Source organism: Lissotriton vulgaris, unplaced genomic scaffold (genome assembly GCF_964263255.1).
Source record: "Lissotriton vulgaris unplaced genomic scaffold, aLisVul1.2 SCAFFOLD_504, whole genome shotgun sequence".
NCBI lineage: Eukaryota > Metazoa > Chordata > Amphibia > Caudata > Salamandridae > Lissotriton > Lissotriton vulgaris.
In genome coordinates this window covers 377,183-399,517 of record NW_028244312.1, presented here as the reverse complement: position 1 = coordinate 399,517, position 22,335 = coordinate 377,183, and the positions used below count along the sequence as shown (strand labels likewise).

The window sequence follows — 22,335 nt, the reverse complement described above, 5'->3', positions numbered from 1 at the left end:
TACTATGGCAGGGGGGACCGCGGCGGATGGAAAGACCGTCCGCCGCTTTTCCGCCCGGTCAAGGAGATGACCAGGCGGAAAAGGGTTTCATATGTTGGTGGTGTCTGTTAGACACCGCCATCCATATTAGGGTGTGTGCTGGGACATGCTTTTCATGGAAAAGCAGGTGGGAATGTAGTGTGGTAACGGGCCCCCAGGGACTCCGGGGTGGTGGGGGTGCACATGGGGGGACCTATGGTACCCCCCTGCACTTCACTGTACAACATGGCAGGCACCACATGGTGCCTGTCACGCTGTGCTTTGAAGTACACAATGTGCATTTTTAGCATTGCGGCAGGCAGTGCTTTCAGCACCGCCCACTGCAATGTTAAAAATGCAGGATGCGCCCTAATGGCCCCCACAGGACCACCGCCCTCATGGCGGGCGGTCCTGTTTTACGTTGGGATGGCGGGCGGGCTTTCCTAATGGGCCCCAAAGTGTTTTGAACTTGAATATGTATTTGACTGCTAAACCTGTGCAAGTCTTTATGTCTTGCCTGAGAGAGTGTATGTGATGTCGCTTGTGAAATATTTTGTTAGCCCACAGGGGGCTTACAGGCACATGCATCAAGCGATTAAGAAATCGCTAAACGTGCGAATCGCTAAAAAAGAGCAATTGCGATCGCAAATACCAGTGTTCCAATGCATTAACCTTATTTTTGCGAAAATCGGTAATTTTTCGCAAAAATAAGGAATAAAAAATAATGCTGAGAAAACACTAGTAGTTGCTTATTTGCGATTCTCAAATACAGAATGGCAAATAAGGAATCGCAATTGACATGCATAAAAAATCGCAAATAGAAATTCCCACAGAAATCGCAAAATTGCTATCGCAATTTAAGAAAATTTAAAAAAGCAAGAAATCGCAATATTTCCTGCAAATTTGACCGATTCCTTATTTATTCGCAGATTTTGTGATGCATCGCGTTTTGCGATTCCTTTTTTGCGGTTCCTTAAAATTCGCAGATAAGGAATCACAAACTAATTTCTTGATGCATGTGCCTGTTAGAGTCTGCCTATTGCTTACCATTGGTTGGCGTCATCTTTAATTTCACTTCCATGCTTTTGTTTGGTTAGTGCATGCCGGCTTAACTTCCCTTTTGTGTTTGTTTACCCAGTCGAGCGTGGCCCATGTACTGCTTCCTTTTCAAGTGAGTATCCTTCCGCTGCTCCATAGGTGTTTGAAGTAGGAGTGTGGGGTGCTGCAGAACCCCCAAAAATGACCATGCTAAAATTTAGAAGGTGGATGAGCAGTAAAGATGCCTTTAGAATTTTTAGCGTGGCACAGATGCTGAATTTTCAAAGGCAAATGTTAAATGTCAAGCTGTCTTCTGTAAAAATCCCTCCTTATTCCGAAACCGATGTTTATTTGTATTTCTCTGACTGAAAGTGAGAGGCTATTGTAAAAGTAACCTTGGTGGCAATCTTGCAGGGGTAGAGGAATTGAAAGGAATAGCTGCAGGATGTCAGTTTTTTTCTACTTCTGAACAACATTAAAGTAATGACTGGACATATATTTCAGAAATTATTAACAATTATACACACATTTCAGAATGTATCAGCAATTAGTAAAGCAGACGCATTTGCTGTAATTCAGAAGTGTGACGGAAGAAAGACTTGATTAGGCTCAAAATAAAACAAGACACTTTACTTGTTGCAAAAGAAACCTGATTTCAACACATCATCGTTTTTGCGCTATACAGTTTTACCAGTAAAACTACATGTCTTTTCAAATTTAGTGGCCAATAAAACTGCAATTGTGCTGTCTGATAATGAATGTGTGCTGCCTTATTAATTATCCAGAATGCATCACCAGCTACAAACAGCACCCTTACCACTCTCCTCCTGAATGGGCATGGCACATTTGCCACACTTGTTTTTTTTGTGATGCTCAACATTTCATGGCGGTCCACTTTTATCGTTTTGCTGAAGCACTCCATAAGAGTGCACAAGTTTAAAGACTGGCTCCACCTGTCCTGCTTCTTTCCCCCCAACCCACCCTCTTGCCCTGCAAGAAAAAAAGCATTGGCAAAACTATTAGGTCTCACCTACATGACCTATCGGGTTAGTCAATGTTTTTAGTCATGTTGCACAGCAGTGAAAATAGCGCTGCACTGTTTTTGTTTGGTTTACTATGAAAACTGTTTCAAGGCAAGGCATATGTAGACCATGAGTGGTTAACAAAAAATACATTCACTCCTGGCATTATATACTATGTTATTATAGATGCCTGTGGATAGCACCTTGTACCCAAACTAAGCTCAAAAACAATTGTGGTCATGAGTAGCACTTTACAGTTATGGTTGTATTTGGTTGGAAGTATGTGGGTGTATATTGTTGCCAGTGTGGAAGAGTGCTTGGGGTCTTGTGCGAGGAGTGGAATGGTGCTCTTTCCATGAGCCGCGTACATGTTTTTGAGCTTGGAGTGGAGCAAATTAGATGAGAGATAAGGGGCCTGGTTTAGAGTATAGCAGACAGGTACTTCGTCTTATCACAAGTGCATTTAGGTATGATGCCCTTGTAATAAGGCAAACTGGATATCCGTCATATGTTTTACGGTGAAACCATCCACCAAAATCTAAGTCATTCCCAGAGGGCCATTTTATCAAGAATGGCGCAAACATTATCACTGCTTTAGCGCCAGGAAACTGCCGCTAAAGTGGTGATAAGTGGGCATGATAATATGCCCTGTAGAATTCCAATAGGAGCCCAGATTCTGGTGGGAAGGACCACAAACCTGGGCTTCTTTTGGAATTCTCAAGGGCATATTATCAAGCCCCTTATCGCTGCTTTAGCTGCAGTTTCCTGCCGTGAAAGCGGCAATAATATTTGCAACGTTCTTGATAATATGGCCCAGAGTCTCTTACTGATAGTTTTACAATCATCAAGTTTGATTGGGAAGTTGTGGGATTAGTGTGCTTTTAGTAGGAGTATTTTTAGAGTCATGAGTGAAGACCAGAGGGGTGTAGATATTGTCAGGTGATGTTCATGTAAATCAGACCAGCATCAAAACCAGCATTTCTGCCCAAGCCTCACCCGTCCCCCCTCCGTCTAGTGCTACCTGTCATTTCAACACTCACACTTTAACCCAGATCCCCCTTATCTCAAAGGTCAATTTTCTTTCACTTCTGCACAAAGTCTCTTCAGGTTCTCCTGGCGATTGCTGCCCCCCCTCGGCCCTTCGGGAAGCTTTTATTTCCTGTCCTGAACCCCCTAGCCCTTTTATACAACTCTCTGACAACTGGGGAGGTGCCTGGTTCCTTTAAACAGGCCGAGGTGGTTGCCATTCTGAAAAAACCTTCGGCAGACCCTTCCATCATGAGCAACTATCGCCCATTTTCCCTCCTCCCCTTCCTCAGTAAAGTTCTGGAGTCGCATGTTACTCAAACCCTCAGCACCTTTGTGGAAGACTCGTGCGTCCTGGACCCCCAGCAGGCTGGGTTCAGACCTGCGCACTCCACAGAAGCAGTCATCCTCTCTGTGATGGAGGAATTGCGCAGGGGGGCCGACGCTAACATCTGTCAGGCCCTGGTCCTCCTGGATTTGTCGGCCGCCTTTGACACGGTCGACCATGATATTTTGGTCGACCGTGTCGGAGAGGCTGGCATCCAGGGTACCGCCCTGGACTGGGTTCGGTCTTTCTTGACTCAACGCCATCAAGCCGTTAGGCTGTCCCAGTTCTCCGCTTCCCAGGTCGAGTTGACCTGTGGCGTCCCACAGGGTTCTTCCTTATCCCCCCTCCTTTTTAATTTGTATCTGGCCCCGCTAATTCGTTCCCTCCGTAGGTTTAATGTCACCGCGTTCAATTACGCGGATGACATCCAATTGGTTTTCACCATCGATTCCTCTGACGAATCAATCACCACCTTCCAAAATACGCTCTGCTTCATCAGTAATTGGATGAGCCTAAACCATTCTGAAGCTCATCCCCGACAAGACCGAGTTGGTTCTTGTCGGGGGACCCTCCAATCCCTGGCACCCCTCTTTTTGGCCTGCAAGCTTAGGCAGTCCCCCCTGCCCTGTCAATTCTGCCAAAAGCCTGGGAGTCGTCATTAGTAGTGACCTTTCTATGACACCCCAGATAAGCGCAGTAGTATCCTCAAGCCACTTCCAACTCAGGAAAATATGTAAAAGCTCTCACCTACTTACTACTGAGGCCCTTACTTTGGCCCTGCTTGCGTTAGTCATGTCTAGGCTTGACTACGCAAATGCACTGTATGTAGGCATTCCTGCCTACCAACTCAGAAGACTCCAGCTGATCCAAAATCAGGCTGCTCGCTTGATTCATCACCAACCCAGAGATCAACATGTTCGCCCCCTTTTAAAAAGTCTCCATTGGCTCCCGGTACCTGCCCGCTGTAAATTCAAGCTTGGCTGCATTATTTTCAAATCTCTTGCAGGTCACAGCCCCCTTTTCATTTCCTCCCTTCTTCACCCGTATGTTCCTCCTCGAACTCTTCGGTCATCTCAGATGGCCTTGTTATCAGTTCCCAATTCAAGAGGAAGAAACATGGCGGCCTCAGGTTCTCATTCTTAGCCCCCTCCTTTTGGAATTCCCTACCCCTTCCCCTTAGGTTGTCTTTTCCTTACTCTAGTTTCAGATCCTCCCTTAAAACCTTCCTCTTCAATGAGTCTTACAATTAGTTGCTATCTCACTTTTCTTTTCTCTGCTCCCTCAGCAAAGCGCCAAGAAACCTAATGGTGTTAGTCGCGCTTAATAAATTTATTTAACATAACATGTGCTTAAACCTTGAGTAGAGAGACGAGAAGTGAGAGAGAGACTTGCTTATGCCTAAATGTGCCATTGTGTTTGGTTCGTAGAGTGGGTTTATAGTATGGTTCATGTGGGAAGTGTTTGGATGTCAAGACCACAGTGCTTCACAGGGCTTCAATTTAGATGATCAACTGCTATTTCACTTTCAAGAAAACTCAGTGGCTGGCCTTTTTTTGCCCTTCTTTGACTTCTCCAGAAGTTTCTGTTTTTATTTTCCTTTACGGCCCTAATTCAAGCCCTGATCATTTCACGCCTTTACTATGGGAACGAACTCTATTTAGGAATGTCCAAATACCTGACTGATAGGCTGCAGCTAGTCCAGAATGCAGAAGCGCGAACTATTTTCTGTCCCCCCCGTTATTCTCATAAGTCATGTCTTCTTAAGTATCTTCATTGGCTTCCAGTAAGGAAGAGCATTATCTTTAGGACTCTGCTTGTGACACAGAAAGTCCTACACGGAACTGGTCCAAGCTATCTACAAGACAGAATTAAGTTCTATGCCCCCAGAGAAACCTTCGCTCTGCGAATCTCTGCCTTGCCCGAATTCTGCGATCCAGGAAGGCATGGTTAGGGGGCAGAGCCCTTTCTTTCTCGTGCCCCTCCCTCTGGAACAAACTTTCACTAACCCTCAGATGCATTAAGGCAAAACCTTTGTTTCGGAAAAAGCTCAAGACCTGGCTTTTTTCCAGCCCCTAGTTCTCTCCCTTCTTTCCCCCACTGACACTCTTTCGTCAGCAGCACCAGGACACTCCTCAGAGTAGCAGTCACGCTTTATAAATAAGCCCACATAGATATAGACAAAGTCAGTGAGAACTTTTATCCTGTAAATTACGCTGTAAATTAGTGAGTGTATTTAATCTCAGAGGATGTGCACGTCCAAGCACATTGCTATAAAAACTCCATTCCTTTTATTCACCAAGCTTTTTGACTTTCACTCATCTATGCTGTTGCCAATCTGATTATTATCACTGTTTCAATGGTTGAGGACCAAGGCAAGGGGTTGTAGTATGGAAGCTGCACACAGCTCCACCGTGCACAGATTGAGGGTCTCATTTACGAGGATTTGGCACAGGCCAGTGCTGCAAGGAATCTTGCTGTGCTGCTCTGCATCAAAACAAAAGGACAGTAATGCTCTTATCTATGAGATACAGCTCATTCCTGTCCTTTTCCACTGCGATAGAGCACAATGAGCTGCCATGCGCCAATGCAGGCATCCTTGGGGCATGGTGCAAGGGTGCCTGTGTTGCAGGCTGATTGATTTTGTGCCGGAAGGGACACCTTTCTGCACAAAAACAATAAATTACGGCGATTTCCTCTTTCTGTATGTGCTGCACAATGCAATACGGGAAACATCCTTAACCACGATGTTTAAACAACTACTTACCGGAACAACGAAGAGGGCTGAACCACGAAGGTAACATCCACGAACGACGGAACAACAAAGGATGGAACCACAACTTATAGAACACGCTAGGAAAACAATTAAAAGGGTAGATGGGGGCGTGGGGGGCTCCCCCCACAAATAAAAATATATATATATGTATATAGTAAAAAAAAACGTGGAAGATTAAAATCGTAATAGATAAAAATCAAATACAGCAAAGGTTGTTGAAGAATTTAGTTTTTAAAAAAATTACCGGTTTATGTCAGGAGATGGCAGTGTTGCTTTCATATTAAAAATTGTAAAAGCATAAGATTCACGAAAAGAATATGGAATTAAATCTAAAAGTTTTGTGGTTTAGGGAGTAGTGGTTTAAAATGTAGTGGTTAAGAAAAAGTCGTGGTTTAGCCTTCGTTGTAAAAGAAGTCGTGGTTTAGGCAGTAGTTGTTAAGTCATACAATCATGCAATACACATAAAAAGAGGAAAAAAAGAGAAGAAATTAAAACATTTCTCCTAGTTGCGCCTCCATAATGTCACCTGTGGGGAGGCGCTAGAATCTAATGCATTCCCAGGTTTGCGCTTCCAAATAAATCCGGGAATGCTTCAAATTCCATGGGTGTTGCGTTAGAACACCCACAGCAACACCCATGGAACGCCCTTCACGCAGTGTTCTGCATGAAAGGAGCACATATTTACAAGTCCATGTAAAGCCACTTACAGTTACTTTGCGTAGCTTTGTAAATATTGTGTGGCACATTACGGCATCTGAGTGTCAAAAAAGTGATGTTCTGGCAGCGCAAAAGTGCCTCAAGGGGTCTCGCAACTTAGGCCCTGAGTGTCAAATGCATAAGATAAGAGAGGCTGTGAAAGGCTGAGCAAATGAAACTGCAGAAGTCACTCGCCAGGTGGTGAGTCGCTCCCTGATTGTTCATACAGAGGAAGCTAATTCAGAAGTCTGCCCCCTAGTGGCTCCAGCAGTCCCTTCTGCCAGGTCTTTCTCTACCACCTAACCAATATGTGCCCTAGGAAAAGAACACATGCATGCAATTCCTCATCCTATTGGCTCTTAAATTGCCCAGTATAAAGCGTAGTAAATCTGACCAATGGCTGCAGCCATGAGAAGGTACTCACCAGTCACTGTTTAACATGGAGCCGTTCACCCAGGTCCACTTCTTGCCAGGACACGCGAGGAAAAGCCCGAGCCAGACCGGGTTCCTGTGGTTCATTCTGCTGCGTACAAAATTCTGGGAACATAATACAAGTGCAAGAGGTTGATGCTGAGAAATGGAGACGCACGTTTTGGTCTTTTTCATCATTAGACTTTATATTTTCAGTGTTACACATTAATTTTACTTTAAGTAGAAACATATACTTAATTTGAAAAAACTAAAATGTAATGGGTCTAAATGTAACAGGGTTATCAAGATGGCAGTAATTTAAGTTGATATAGAAATTTAGCGTAAGTGAATGGACAAATAATAGTTCTCGTTGAGTGAAAAAAAGAGAAATATTTTGACTTTTATAAAATAATTGTGTTTTCATCCTTCCAGAGCCATAGCGTAGCATAGATTTAAATTATCTTCTTTTGCCCATGTTCATAGCCTATAATATCTTGTTGGAACAATGTCAAATTTCTACTTTTCGTTACTGTTTGATTGTTATAAATGATATTGTGCATTACAAAGACAGCTAAACATTAAATGTTGTCTATTTCATTATCACATATTTTATATATCTGTAAATGTTGTAATCCTATTCAGAAGACTGCAATAGAGGAAGCTGTCATCAGTAGCCTTCTGGGGGCAAGGTGATAAATGTAAATTGAATTGCAAAGTATTCTGGGTGTTTTTCTGCAACATACCCAGCAGTGGCGTAACACAAAGTAATGGGCCCCCTTGAACTATATGATGGGGGTCACTGAGTGTCCCATATCTTACAGATGTTGATTGTCCTTGGGCTGAATAGTGCCCCTGAAGGATTGGGGACCACTTGAAGGGTTAAGGGTCCCATGCATTGCAGGAACTGTAGGGGCTTGCATTACGCCCCTGTACCCAGCTTTTAGGCTCCATGGTCATCGAGTGGTCGGATAAGTAGCCCTACATGAAATTCGACAAGGTACTCGGGTTGAAAAGGTCTTGGAAACACATACAAGGCAGTCAATATTATTGAGGGAACTAACAAAGAAGACTTAGAATGGTTCCAGAAAAAATGGAGGTCACAAGATTCTCATTCAGCCCCAAAATACATCAAAGATCCACGTAGTCGTTTCATGCATAACTTCATACGTACCACCTTTAATTACAAATACAAACATTTCTCCTATCTCCCTTCCAACAAGCAGTACTCTGTTCAGATCAGTTCTTGGAAGAGATTAGATTTGCATGAATGGACAAAGAGATGACCACAGCAAACACTGACACCCCCATTTAGCCCCTGCTGAAATGCAGAAAAAACACACAGTTAATATGATAAACAAGTATTTGCAATGCAATAGGTCTCGCATTTGCGAGAGTTTAAGCTATTAAGCATTGTAAATGACAACACCTTTTATTTATCTGTTTTGATAATCAACACATAAATAAAAGACATTGTCATATACAATAGCTCAAACTCTTGTAAATGCGAGACCTATTCAAAGAAGCAGCCGCCATTGTCCCAGACTGCTTAGAAGCTGAATCCCGCATGGCACCCTGAATGTTGCAGAAAAGCATGTTGTGCCTGCAGTAGGGGAAACTACTTAAAGATAATAGTGCTAACTGACTAAAAAAGACTCACTGTAAATGTAAAATGTAAATGTAAATTGATATTTGTATAGCGCACTACTCACCCGCAAGGGTCTCAAGGCGCTTGTACGAATACCACTGTGGAACCCATCCTGGCTTTCCCTGTGAGGTGTCCACTCCTGGGCACCCCCAAGGTGGAGGCCAGGCATCCTTAGCGTTGTGGGGGCCGTTGTGGAGATTAAGCAAGCTATTGCCCAGAGTTGCAGAGTGGGACTCCATGATTGGAATAGGCACCGAGGCGAGAATTATCAGGTCCATGGAATTTTGAACCCAAGACCCGCCGAGGCGGGGAATTGAACCCTGATCCCAGGCTAGACCTCTGCATCAGGGTCTGCCACTCTAACCATTGAGCCACACTTCTCCACGTGTAACTGATGCAGCGCCCCTAAAGAAATTCCGTCTCAAATCTACACTTCACTCTCTACCTAATACTCACCATTATAATAATAACTCCAACAAGGCCCATAGAAACTGAGACAGAATCCTGGCGACTGAATCATGTGGCCTAATTAATTAAACTGTCTAAACTTTATATTTAGAATATATACAACTGCAGTATAACATTATTAATCATGGTATAATAACGGAAACTTTTCATTAAGCCACTTTGGCCAATGAATCAGCTGATGGTAACGACTAAATAAATCAAGACCAGCTTTTGATTTTAAGTCTTTTTATTTTGAAAATTAAAGCATATCAATAAGAATTTCTTTATTAATTTTATTCATTCAAGCAAATCATTTTAATTAGTATTAAACTCTTTTATTGGCATTGGCACATTAGTCTGGCATTTCAAAATTGCTCAACATACATGAAGTAAAGCAAATATTTTCCAATACTTAATTCCCTATGTTAAGCTCTCTGACCTGAAAAGGAAAAGTCATTTAAATGATCATTCTTACGTGTGCCAAGAAAACGGACAGCACTACGCCCTCAGGAACGAGACAGCCCCGACCCCCTCAAGGGCCAAGTTTTTATACCTTTCTAACTCACTAATCTAAACGATTATAATTATTCAGAGTCTTTCAGCAACCTGATTGGTTGCTAGCCATCAGACCACGTTAGGTCATACAATTTTGACCAAATCCGGAGCACATCATAAGCCCCATTGTTCATAGATTCACCATCGTCCAGCTTCCTCAGAAAAGCAACATTTAAGAACAGTATATTGCTGCTTCCTCAGCTTGGCAGAAATCACATATCCTGTCCCTGTCCTTGGAAAGAACCATCAGAGCTCGACTTTGCTTGTCTTTGCACAGTTACATTTTTTTTTTCAATGAACACATCAATGTGGCAGAACTTTTCCATTTTGCTTTTCTCTGTGCTCAGCTCTTTCACAAAAGGATTTCGGTCACCCTCCTAAAGAGTAGGCCTCAAGCCTTTTCTCTGGCTAATATTCAAACAAACACAAAACAATAATTAATTCAGGTAATGAAAGTCATTCTGTTACCCACCCACCATTGCTAAAGTTAACCCATTAGTTTATGCTACCTAGCATGAAGCACAAAGAAAGCGGCGTTATTTATCTACCATTCTTCATAAGTCCAGCAGGATTCTCCATATATCTGAAAAAGATAAAAAGACACAACATAGACGAAAGCACATACAAAATATGCACATGCCATTAATTAAACAGCTGCATTAGATTAGTGTTGACAAAGACAATAGGACAAACAAAACAACTTTAATTTATTATTTTTAAACATACTTGCAGATGCAACATAGAGCACACAATATTAATCCCGCGTATTGGTGAATGCAATTTTACTCTAGGTTGATTAGTAATACAAATCATACAAAACCTATTAATGAGATTAATCAAATTATGGAAGTTTAACTTCACGAGCCAGAATAAAATTATTTCCGAAACTCGCTCCATCATAACAACCGCAGTAAAACGGCCAGTCCTCATGGGAGGTTTCGAATGAAGAAAAGGCGGTACTAAGGATGGACTAACTAGCCTATTAATGATACAGAAGCCGGCATTTACGATGGAAAATGACAAAAGCCAAATATGGGCGGAGAGTGGGCGGGCCTCTATTCCATATTTCAATACGGCATGGCTCGCAGAGCAGCGCATGCGCTGCCCGGCCTGACGTAAAAAGCACATACAGCCTTTGCACTTTAAATTTTTAAACCATATCTGCTCCAGCGGAGAAAGGTCTTTAACTCTGAGCAAAAGAAAGTGTTTAATTAAAATGGAAGGTGGTAAAAAGTGCAGATTTTTTTTTTTTATACTCTGTTTTTTTAACAGACTGTTTCTTCTCTTCTCCCATTTACTTGACCGAGGCACTGACCAGATGGCGCAGAAAGCCATTAAAATAGGGCCTGGACCGAGGTGGCGGTTTTGGTATTTTGAAACGTATTTGTTCCTTTTCTGGGGCCACCAGGCTGGCAGTGCTGACCTCCTGCCCTTTACATCGGGCCCCTGTCATTCTGCACACACTATGTCACCCTGATCTAGGCAAAGGTGCCATGATCCAGATCCTCTATTCAGGGGGGTTTACACATGAGCAACCATAAACACACACATTAAACATAAACACAGAAGCGCTAGCATGTACACAAACATGCAAAACAAACTAATCACCAGTAATGAAGACCCATATACACATATAAGCATCATTTGAGCATGCGCACTTGCAGAAAATATGTGTTTTTCTGTACATTTTGCTTACAACCATTGTCCACTCCTGCGGAATCGTTAACTTTGCATGAGTGGACAATTGGTGAAAAACGACAGCATTTGCGGTCGAGTCTACATGAGAATGAGAGAAGTCATCCACCCAAGATGACAGAAAACTATGAGCAGGCAGGCCTCAGGGTTATTCATGGCTATTTACACTTCTTTCGTTGAGTCATATGCCTCAGTGCCTCTAGTGTCAAAGAGTAAAAATGCTTGAAGGAGCCCTCCAAAGTCCTGATCATTGGTACAACCATGTTCTATGTGGGCACCAGTCACAGTCCACTGTGTTTCTTCTCCCTGGGCAAACCCGGCCCCACTCGCTCCTGCGGGCTGTGGAGTGAGAAGCAGCCATCTGTCCAGGTGAGTATTGAGGACTTCGAATAACCAACAGAGACGGGCCACTAGAGAGTGACTAGTTGATCTGAGTAGTGTCTAACACCACAGGAATTGTTTAAAAGAACCCTCACACACCCACCTGGTTGGTGTCATGCTTCATCCTTGGGTTCCCAGTTGAGTAGCTGAATGCTACCCAACTGTGCTACAACACCTGATTACAGTGGAGCAGGTTTTTTGTTTTTGTGTGATGATGTGAGTGTGGTGACGTTGAAAATACCTCTGGGAAACTCACTATTCGATACTTTATTCCCAGTGGCCTAGGATATGTTTAAAACAAGGTGAGATTGATAGTATGTCAGAACTGCATGTAAGTGTCTGCATTATCCTTTGGTCAACATGTTTCAGCTCTTCAAAAAAATGAGTGGAGCTTTCTTCAGGACCTCTCTATATAATAATTAATATGCGAAAGTGAAAAAGTGAGTGGTAAAATTTAAACCACATGTATAACGCATTTTTACACACTTGCTACGGCATGCTTATCATGCCGGGATGGACTTACCATGAGTACCGGACCATCAATAGTAAAATTCCTGTGGAGAGAGAAATAGCAAGACAAGACGACATGTAACAAATAAAAACACGTTTGTTGTTTGTTGTCACTTCCATACTGATCTCCCCAAGTGATGAAATAAACATTCAGTGTCACTCATACGTGTAAGACCATTCATAGTACAGGTAATACACATAAAAACAGTGCATGCTCGCAATGTTTGTGAATGTGCTTGTGGTGTGGACAGGTCATAGTTTCATGCTGCACCGATTGTCCATTGCCGCAGTGAAACTAGCATGCTTGTGGCCAGAATCGTTGAGCATGCCAAAGTGAGAGCTCAAAATGAGCGCCGCGCTGAACTCGGTAGCGTGCTGTAAAACAGTCCCTAATGAATGTGAAAAAATGGGGCTGCGTTTATTGAAGATTATGCAAGCGCCCTGCGCATTACGCATAAACCAAACGGGGATAGTGAAACTATAGCTGCATAGTATTTACGTAATTCATGGTATTTCCATGGCCATACGATGCCAGGTCGGGAAGAGCTCCTAATAGGTACTCTAAAGAGAGGGTTAAAAAAGCATAGATGCGAAAGTTGTGTGGAGCGGGAGTGAAAAGGTGGCTAAATGGGCCACTTTTGGATCTGTAAGGAAAAATCTTACATGGTCTCGGTGCTCCCCCACGTCTCAACCTACTGAGGCGTCCACTGGAACAAGATGATCTTGAGGGACTGGAGCCCGCAGATATAAGAGCAAGGCTGGGCGGGAGCAATGATTGTTAATTGGTAACACCTGCACGCAGTAAACTACAATGCTAACCTGTACTGCGTGCGTCAGGCGCTGCGAGCAGGAGCCGTAGGGATTGACAAATCCCGCAATGACGTACACAGCATCAAGGCGTCTGTGCACGAGTCACTAGTAAAAACTAGAACCTCGGTCACGTGGCGGGGGCTGGGCCCTTGTGGCGTCTACTGCCTATGAATAGAAATGGTAAGGCCCATAGCCCAAGGAGAGTATCCAGCCTGTAGTGTGCAAATAGAAATAAAATGCAGAATAAGTAATGTACCGCTTGTGATGGGTGAGGAAAAAATGGGAGGCCGTTATCTAGTGCTGCATGATGTGTTAGTGAGCAAGTTTGTATGAAATGTCGCTACCAGTAAAAAGTCACAAAGAATCACTGTGTGGTCTAGATGGGCCTGAATCACCTCATGATTGCCAATTTCATTTTTTGGGGGCAATGAGCCGATGAGATCAAGAGATGGGAAGCTTAACTGTACACATAGTTGACAGCCTTTGGTTAGCCCAAGGAGTGGCATGTGGCCCCGTAGTGATTCATGTGTTATTGTCTATAGTATCTATCTGCTCAGACTGTTCCACAGGATGTTGTCATTCAGACCCCTGAGATGGGTAGATAACCAGTAAATCCAACGTTTATTTATTTATACTCCTCATTTTCAGATGTTCAATTATTACCCATTCGATATCATTCGTGGTGTGGCCTTCTTCCAGAAAGTGATTCATCATTCGTGTTGTGTTTCGTTTGCAACTAATCGTGCTTCTATGCTCACATATTATTTTCTTTACTTTTTGACTTACCTAAAACCACATGAACATGTGATGAGGTAGTTGTCTGTGTTACTATTAGTATGTGTGCGAATTACCCACAATTTCCCTGGTTCCAGCTTGAGAATTTTTGTTGGTTTTGTTAAGTGGCAAATACTGCAGTTACTGCAGGGGTAGTGTGAGGACTTCGACCAAGATGCTGTGAAGAATACATGACTTAAGTATAAGAAGTTATGAGATCTGATTGTTGCACTATTCTCACTCAATAGACCTCTTAGATCTTGTGCACCTACTTCCGACAGAGCACTAAAGTGATGCAAGGAATGCTTGAATTGATATCAGTCACTGAGGGTTGCTCGAGCCACGTACCTGTCCATGTCTGTCACCCTGCGTCACTCTAGACAGTGACCAGCCCCTTGCATTCAGCAGTGGCCCTGCTCCAATAGCAGTCCAGACAGGACTACGTGATAAGGTCCCTCCAGAGAGGAACATAGGCATCTATAGGCCTGTTTCAGCTTAGTTAAGTCTTATTAATGCAACATAGCTTAAGTCCTATGGCACAGTTTGCGCAGGACCCAGATTTAGCCACACACGATGCCCGTAGGACTCTCACATATAACAATACCACCTTACCAGCTCTGCTTTGTACTGTATCACTGAAGCCTTACCAGCTGTGCTTTGTACTGTCACTGATGCCTTACCAGCTCTACTTTGTACTGTATCACTGATCCCTTACCAGCTCTGCTTTATACAGTATCACTGAAGCCTTACCAGCTGTGCTTTGTACTGTTCAATTCAATTCAATTCAGTGATTTATATAGCGCGCTACATACCCAGAGGGTTTCAAGGCGCTTGGAGAAGGGTGGGGAGTTACTTGTCGAATAGCCAGGTTTTAAGTTGTTTTCTGAATGCTAGGTGGTTCTGAGTGAGGCGAAGGTGAGTGGGAAGTGAGTTCCAGGTTTTAGCCGCCAGGAAGGAGAAGCATCTTCCTCCCATGGTGGTTTTGTTGATGCGAGGTACAGCAGCAAGGGCTTATTGGGAGGAGCGTAGCTGGCGGGAGGGGGTGTAGAAGGAAAGTCGTATGTTGAGGCATTCGGGTCCAAGTTCGTAAAGTGCTTTGTGTGCGTGGGTTAGAAGGCGGAATGTTATCCTCTTATTGATGGGGAGCCAGTGGAGGTTTTTCAGGTGACCAGAAATGTGATCTTTACGCGGAATGTCTAGAATGAGTCTGGCTGATGCGTTCTGGATGCGTTGGAGTTTTTTCTGAAGTTTTGCGGTGGTACCGGCGTAAAGGGTGTTTCCCTAGTCCAGGCGGCTTGTAACTAGTGCGTGGGTGACCGTTTTTCTAGTTTCAGTGGGGATCCAGCGAAATGTTTTTTTGAGCATGCGAAGAATATTGAAGCAAGATGATGAAACTGCGTTGACTTGTCTGGTCATGGAGAGTGAGGAATCCAGAATGACGCCCAGGTTACGTGCGTGGTCTGTTGGGATGGGTGCTTTTCCAAGGGATTCTGGCCACCACGAGTCGTCCCAGGCGGAGGGGGAGGTACCTAAGATAAGGACTTCTGTTTTGTCGGAATTCAGTTTCAGGCGGCTGTGCTTCATCCACTCGGCTACTTCTCTCATTCCTTTATGTAGGTTGGTTTTGGCGGTGTTAGGGTCTTTGGTGAGTGAGAGGATCAGTTGAGTGTCATCGGCGTAGGAGATGATGTTGAGGTTGTGTTGACGTGCGATGGTCACGAGGGGGCTCATGTATACGTTGAAGAGGGTGGGGCTGAGTGAAGATCCTTGTGGCACGCCGCAAATGACTTCAGTGGCTTCTGATTTGAATGGTGGGAGGCGGACTCTCTGAGTTCTTCCGGCAAGGAACGAGGTGATCCAATCCAGTGCTTTTCCTTGAATTCCGATGTTTCTGAGGCGTTGTAACAGGGTGCTATGACAGACTGTGTCGAAGGCTGCAGAGAGGTCGAGGAGGATGAGGGCGACGGTGTCACCATTGTCCAGTAGAGTTCGAATGTCGTCTGTTGCTGCGATGAGTGCTGTCTCAGTGCTGTGTTTGGCTCGGAAGCCGGACTGTGAGGAGTCGAGGGATTTGTTGGTTTCGAGGAAGGCGGCGAGCTGGTTGTTGACAGCTTTCTCGATGACTTTGGCCGGGAATGGAAGGAGTGATATGGGGCGGTAGTTTTTGAGTTCGGTGGGGTCAGCTGTGGGTTTTTTCAGAAGGGCGCTGAGTTCGGCGTGTTTCCAGCTATCTGGGAAGGTGGCAGAGGTGAGGGAGCAGTTGATGACATCTCGGAGGTGGGGTGCGATGATGGAATCTGCTTTGTTGAAGATGTGGTGAGGGCATGGGTCTGTGGGGGATCCTGAGTGGATGGAGTTCATCAGGCGGATGGTATCATCCGTAGAGATTGGGTTCCAGTCATTAAGGATGTTCAAGGGGGGTGAAGGTGTGGCAGAAGGTTGGGTGGGTTGGTCTTCGGGTTGGTTGTCGAAGCTGTTGTGGATGTCTGTGATTTTGTCGTGAAAGAACAAAGCTAGGGAGTCGCAGAGGTCTTGAGAGGGAGTGATGTCGGTGGAGTTGGCAGTGGGGTTGGTGAATTCTTTGACGATGTTGAATAATTCCTTGCTGTTGTGGGCGTTGTTGTCAAGTCGGTCTTTGAAAGCGGCTTTCTTGGCAGTTCGGATCAGTTGGTGGTGTATGCGGGTGGCGTTTTTGAAGGCGTCTCTGGTGCTGGTGTTTGGGTCTTTTTTCCAGGCCTTCTCAAGGGAGCGACAGAGTTTCTTGGATTTCTTAAGATCATCGTTGAACCAGGGGGCGTTTTTGTTGCCTAGTTTGATTTGACGTTTTTTCAGGGGTGCTAGGTTGTCGGCGCTGTTGGTTAGCCATTGAGTGAGGTTAATGGCTGCTTGGTTGGCGTTCGATGAGTGGGCAGGGGTGTTTTGAAGAAGCGATGAGGAGATCTGGTCGATGGTGATTTTGTTCCAGTTTCTTCGCAGAGTAGGTTGAGGATGGTTGTGGGTTGTGGTCTTTTTGTAGATAAAGTGAACGCAGCTGTGGTCCGTCCAATGGAGAGCTGTGGTGTGACTGAAGGAGATATGTTTGCTGGAGGTGAAGATAGGGTCGAGTGTGTGACCTGCGAGGTGAGTGGGTGTATTAACAAGTTGTTTGAGTCCGAGGTTGGCGAGATTGTCCAGAAGGGCGGTGGTGTTGCTGTTGTTACTTTTTTCCAGATGAAAATTGAGGTCTCCCAGTAGAATGTAGTCCTTGGAGGGGAGGGCGTGTGGGGTGATAAAGTCAGTGATGTCTTCACTGAATTGTGCTCGGGGTCCTGGTGGCCTGTAGAGGAGGGTGCCTCTGAGTGTGGTCTTGGGGTCGGTGTGGATCTGGAAGTGAAGGTGCTCGGCGCTAGCGAGGTTGATGTCTGAGCTGGTTGAGATGCGGATGGAATTCTTGTGGACAATAGCGATGCCTCCTCCTGTTTGCTTGTTGCGGTCTTTTCGGATGATCTTGTAGCCTTCCGGGATGGCAATGGTGATGTCTGGGGCGGAGGAGGCGTTCATCCATGTTTCAGTTAGGAAGGCGACGTCCGGGGAGATGGAGTCGAGTAAATTCCAGAGGTCGATGGCGTGTTTGTGGACCGAGCGGGTGTTGAGCAGGATGCATTTTAGGTGGTTGGTGTCAGGTCTCTGTTTGGTGTTAGTGAATGTGGGGTTGGTCTTGGTGCTGTCAAACTTGCAGGAGTTGCACGTGAAGGGTCCATGGGTGTGTCCGGGGGCGGCTTGAGCGCAGTCGGAGAGTCGGCCGGTGTTAAGGGCTAGGAGGGTGGAGGCGGCGTATGTAATGCGGGTGGGGTGGATGGGACGGGGGCCAGGGGGTCTAGCGCTGGGCGTGGTCCATGCAACAATTACAGACAGCAACAGGCTACAATTGCAGACAGCAAAGTCGCGCTATTGAGGGTGACTGCAGCGCGATGCTCGGCGCTGTAATCTGGTGAGAAGCGCTAAATACGCTGAAATACACTTCAGAACAGAGACTCACGATACCAGACACCAGCGTGGTCGAGTCAATGGCCAGTGAGGGAGCGTGGGGGGAGCGGCCGCTTCGGATCAGATCCGGATGGTCACAGCTGCAAAGAGGAGGAGGTGATCTCTCTGTTTGTGGGTGGGAGGGGCAGCTGGGAGGCGGTAGCGAGGAGGGTAGGTGGGCCAGGGGAATGAACAACAGGGAAATGGAGGGCGGGATAGCAAGTCAAAAAGCGGGGGGGGGCAGGAGGATAGAGGGTCCGAGCAACAGCAGGGAAATATTACCAAAGTAGTTCAGATACCTTACAAATTAAGCAATCCGAGAACCCAGCGCACAATGTTAAAAAGCCTCATGCAACAATTACAGACAGCAACAGGCTACAATTGCAGACAATTGCAGACTGTCACTGATGCCTTACCAGCTCTGCTTTGTACTGTATCACTGATCCCTTACCAGCTCTGCTTTATACAGTATCACTGACGGCTTACTAGCTCTGCTTTGTACTGTATCACTGATACCTTACCAGCTCAGGTTTATACTGTATCACTGATGCCTTACCAGCTCTGCGTTATACTGTATCACTGATCCCTTACTAGCTCTGCTTTATACAGTATCACTGAAGCCTTAACAGCTGTGCTTTGTACTGTCACTGATGCCTTACCAGCTCTGCTTTGTACTGTCACTGATGCCTTACCAGCTTTGCTTTGAACTGTATCACTGATGCCTTACCAGCTCAGCTATATACAGTATCACTGAAGCCTTACCAGCTCTGCTTTGTACTGTATCACTGATCCCTTACCAGCTCAGCTTTATACCGTATCACTGAAGCCTTACCAGCTCTGCTTTGTACTGTATCACTGAAGCCTTACCAGCTCTGCTTTGTACTGTATCACTGATGCCTTACCAGCTCTGCTTTGTACTGTATCACTGATGCCTTACCAGCTCAGCTATATACAGTATCACTGAAGCCTTACCAGCTCTGCTTTTGACTGTATCACTGATGCCTTACCAGCTCAGCTATATACAGTATCACTGAAGCCTTACCAGCTCTGCTTTGTACTGTATCACTGATCGCTTAGCAGCTCAGCTTTATACTGTATCACTGATGCCTTACCAGCTCTGCTTTGTACTGTCACTGATGCCTTACCAGCTCTGCTTTGTACTGTATCACTGATGTCTTACCAGCTCTGCGTTGTACTGTATCACTGATCCCTTACCAGCTCTGCTTTATACATGATGGTACGGACTAGCAGCAGAGCGCAACGATTCTTCCCTTCACAGCACGGGCTGCATGCAGCGCTGGTCCAGGACTCAACAACTCGCTGAACTTGAAGCACCACCACCACCAACACTCCTTCTGTGGGCGCGGTCCGGGCCGTGTTTATGTAATTTTAAAAATACAGACTCACAGCGTATATGCTTCCTCCACTGAGCGAGTTCCGTCCCGGCGGTGAGCACCGCACTGTCGCCGAGGCTTCTTGCGCACCATGCTGATCTTTATGCTGTAGACGATAGTACTTTTTTTGTGGACAGTGCGCACTCACTAATCACACCCGACATGAGCAGGGACTCACAGCAGAAATTAAATCTAATAGAAAGTTCACATTACCCCTCCAGTAAAGAAAATGCCTGCCTTTTGCTGCTATCCGAGTGACCTCGAGTGATGTTAGGGGCAGGAAGTGGAAGCGGAGAGTCCTCGGAACTTAGAGCGTGGGGGAAGGTGCCGTTTGAGAAGGCTGATCTGCCCTGGAGGCTGCGCTGCTTTTATTAGGCAGCAGGAGGGACGTGATTACAGCCGGGAAGAATGATCATTATCAGCCTTGGGATCATGGGAAGGCACTGCTCCACTGCGTGCTCTCTGGCAGTCCAAGGGAGGCGGAATGTGCCTCATAATAAGGCATGCGTCGATGAGGAATTCAATTTGAAATACTTTACGACGTAGACCAGGCCCTGAGAAATAGGTGCTGGTGCTAAGCACCAGAAAGCACCTACACAAATTAAGCACTGTTTATACTGTATCACTGATACCTTACCAGCTCTGCGTTGTGCTGTATCACTGATGTTCACCAGCTCTGCTTTGTACTGCATCACTGATCCCTTACCAACTCTGCTTTATACTGTGTCACAGATGCCTTACCAGCTCTACTTTGTACTTTAATGCTAATGTCTTACCTGCTCTGCTGTGTTATGTATCACTGACTTGTCACCAACCCTGCCTGGTCCAATATCATTAACCCCTCACTGCCTGTACCTTGTCCTGTTTCACTAAAGACTCACCAGCTCCTCCTGGTCCTTTATCACTAGCAGGCGCGCGCTCCTTGTAGAGCAGTCTTCGTGGCTCTTGCTCCAGGTATTAACCTCTTTTGAGAAGTAATAACAGATTTCTCCATGGAGCAGCCAGTCCTTCGGGCACCGCTCACACCCAGGGCCTGTCAAAGGAGGGAAGGGAAACCATGAAGCTGTGGGTTAAGTCATCAAGACATAAATATTATAGTTTCTGGACCTATAGTTCTTTGAGAAGTATCAAAAGCATAACTCATTACTATGGTACCATTTGCCAGAGTAGCTGCATGCTGAAAATATCCATTATTCGTTTAGTCTCTTCACTCCCCAATAATAGCAAAGCTAAACCCAAGAATCGATTACAGAGCTCAGCAGAACCAGTCGACCCAGCCCCCCCCCCGTTCACAGAAACAGACTTACGTCCAACCCTGTCCTGCAATCGTCCCATCTACGTCACCCTCTCCCATCACTAATTTGGGAAATGATCAACGACCTCCTCTGGAAACTGATAATCTTCGCCTTCATTTTCTCACACTCCAAATTAAATCTGCATCTGATATAGTCTTCAGGGCACAATATGGGGGGTGAGAGGGTAATTTATGCTGCGCTGTTTTTGCTAAATTGAAGATTTTCGAAAATGCTACTTGAGAATAGTCTGTATTGCTTAGAACAATCAGCAGAACAAACATTCGCAGGTTTAAAGGGGAAGATTTACAAGCCCCTTGCGCCGCTTTTGCATCACTTTTCCCATCTTAAAAGTGACGCAAAAGTGGCGCAAGGGACTTCTAAATCTGCCCCAAAGGGTCTTTACCACATTTAAGTAAATGCACCCAGCCAGCTTTGAATAAAACCTTTGAAAAGCTGAAACTTGAGAACCCTCCACTCATCTCATAGGGGCAGATGTATCATCATCCCTCTTTGCGATTCACAAATATCGATTTTTTGAGATTCGCTATTTGAGAATTGCAAATGGGATGTATGTAAAAAAATCGCAATTTCTTAGCGATTTCTTAGTTTTCCTTAATTGCGATTTGCAAATTGCGAAATCGCAATTAAGGAATACTTTCCTATTCATTTCTATGGGCCAGGAGGCCCATAGGAATGAATGTGAACTCATTCTCAATTTGCAATTTGAGAATCGCAAATTGAGAATAATTTCAAGGGTGCAAGGGTGTCATAAGGATACCCTGATGCACCCCTGAAATGAACATGTGTGCGCATATGGCGCACATACATGCCCAAAGGGCACCTTCAGAAATGCCAAAAAGTGCATTTGTGAAAGAAATCGCGAATTACCACCAACTTGAAGTTTGTTGTAATTTGCGATTTCTTAAGGTGAAATCGCAAAACTTAAGTGCTTCTTACATAGCATTTAAGGAATCGCTTTTTGCGATTCCTTAAATGCTTGCGCAAAATTAAGGAATCACAAATTTTGCGATTCCTTTATTTTGCGATGCCATTTCCTTCATACATCCCGTTATCCTGATTTTTAGTTGCAAACGCTGCTTTTTTGCGAATCGCAGCGTATGTGACTAAAAATCCAGTTGATACATCTGCCCCGTAGTAAGTATTCTGAAGGTAACCTGACTCCTAATTCTAAGCAGTTATTAATACCACAGCGTCCCCCAGCAGATCTGCAATGAACCATGAACTATCAGTCAATACTTCTTTCATCATATCTGATGCCTGTGCCAGGACAGCTCAGGGAAATGACACTTCATAGTAGCTGCGAGCAGGGATTACTAACCACCCTTTAAGTTCAAGACTTGTAGGAGCACACTCCTTCCAGAGAAAAATCACTAATTTCCTAAGTCTATTGTGTCAAAGCCAGAAACATTTCTGAATGAAAGTAGGCAAAGCAACATACCTACCCCAGGTGAAATACACTCCCAGGATAGGACATCAATGTCTGCCGCCTGA

At 45.0% G+C, this 22,335-nt stretch overlaps 1 protein-coding gene and 1 pseudogene across 1 annotated transcript in view; both read right to left on the bottom strand.

Annotated features, from left to right (window-relative positions):
- Positions 1 to 22,335, bottom strand: part of LOC147668103 (uncharacterized) — a 414,401-nt gene that overhangs the window by 372,799 nt on the left and 19,267 nt on the right. The gene's annotated exons all lie outside the window — the stretch shown is intronic.
- Positions 1 to 22,335, bottom strand: part of LOC147668104 (killer cell lectin-like receptor subfamily B member 1B allele C) — a 58,637-nt pseudogene that overhangs the window by 32,184 nt on the left and 4,118 nt on the right.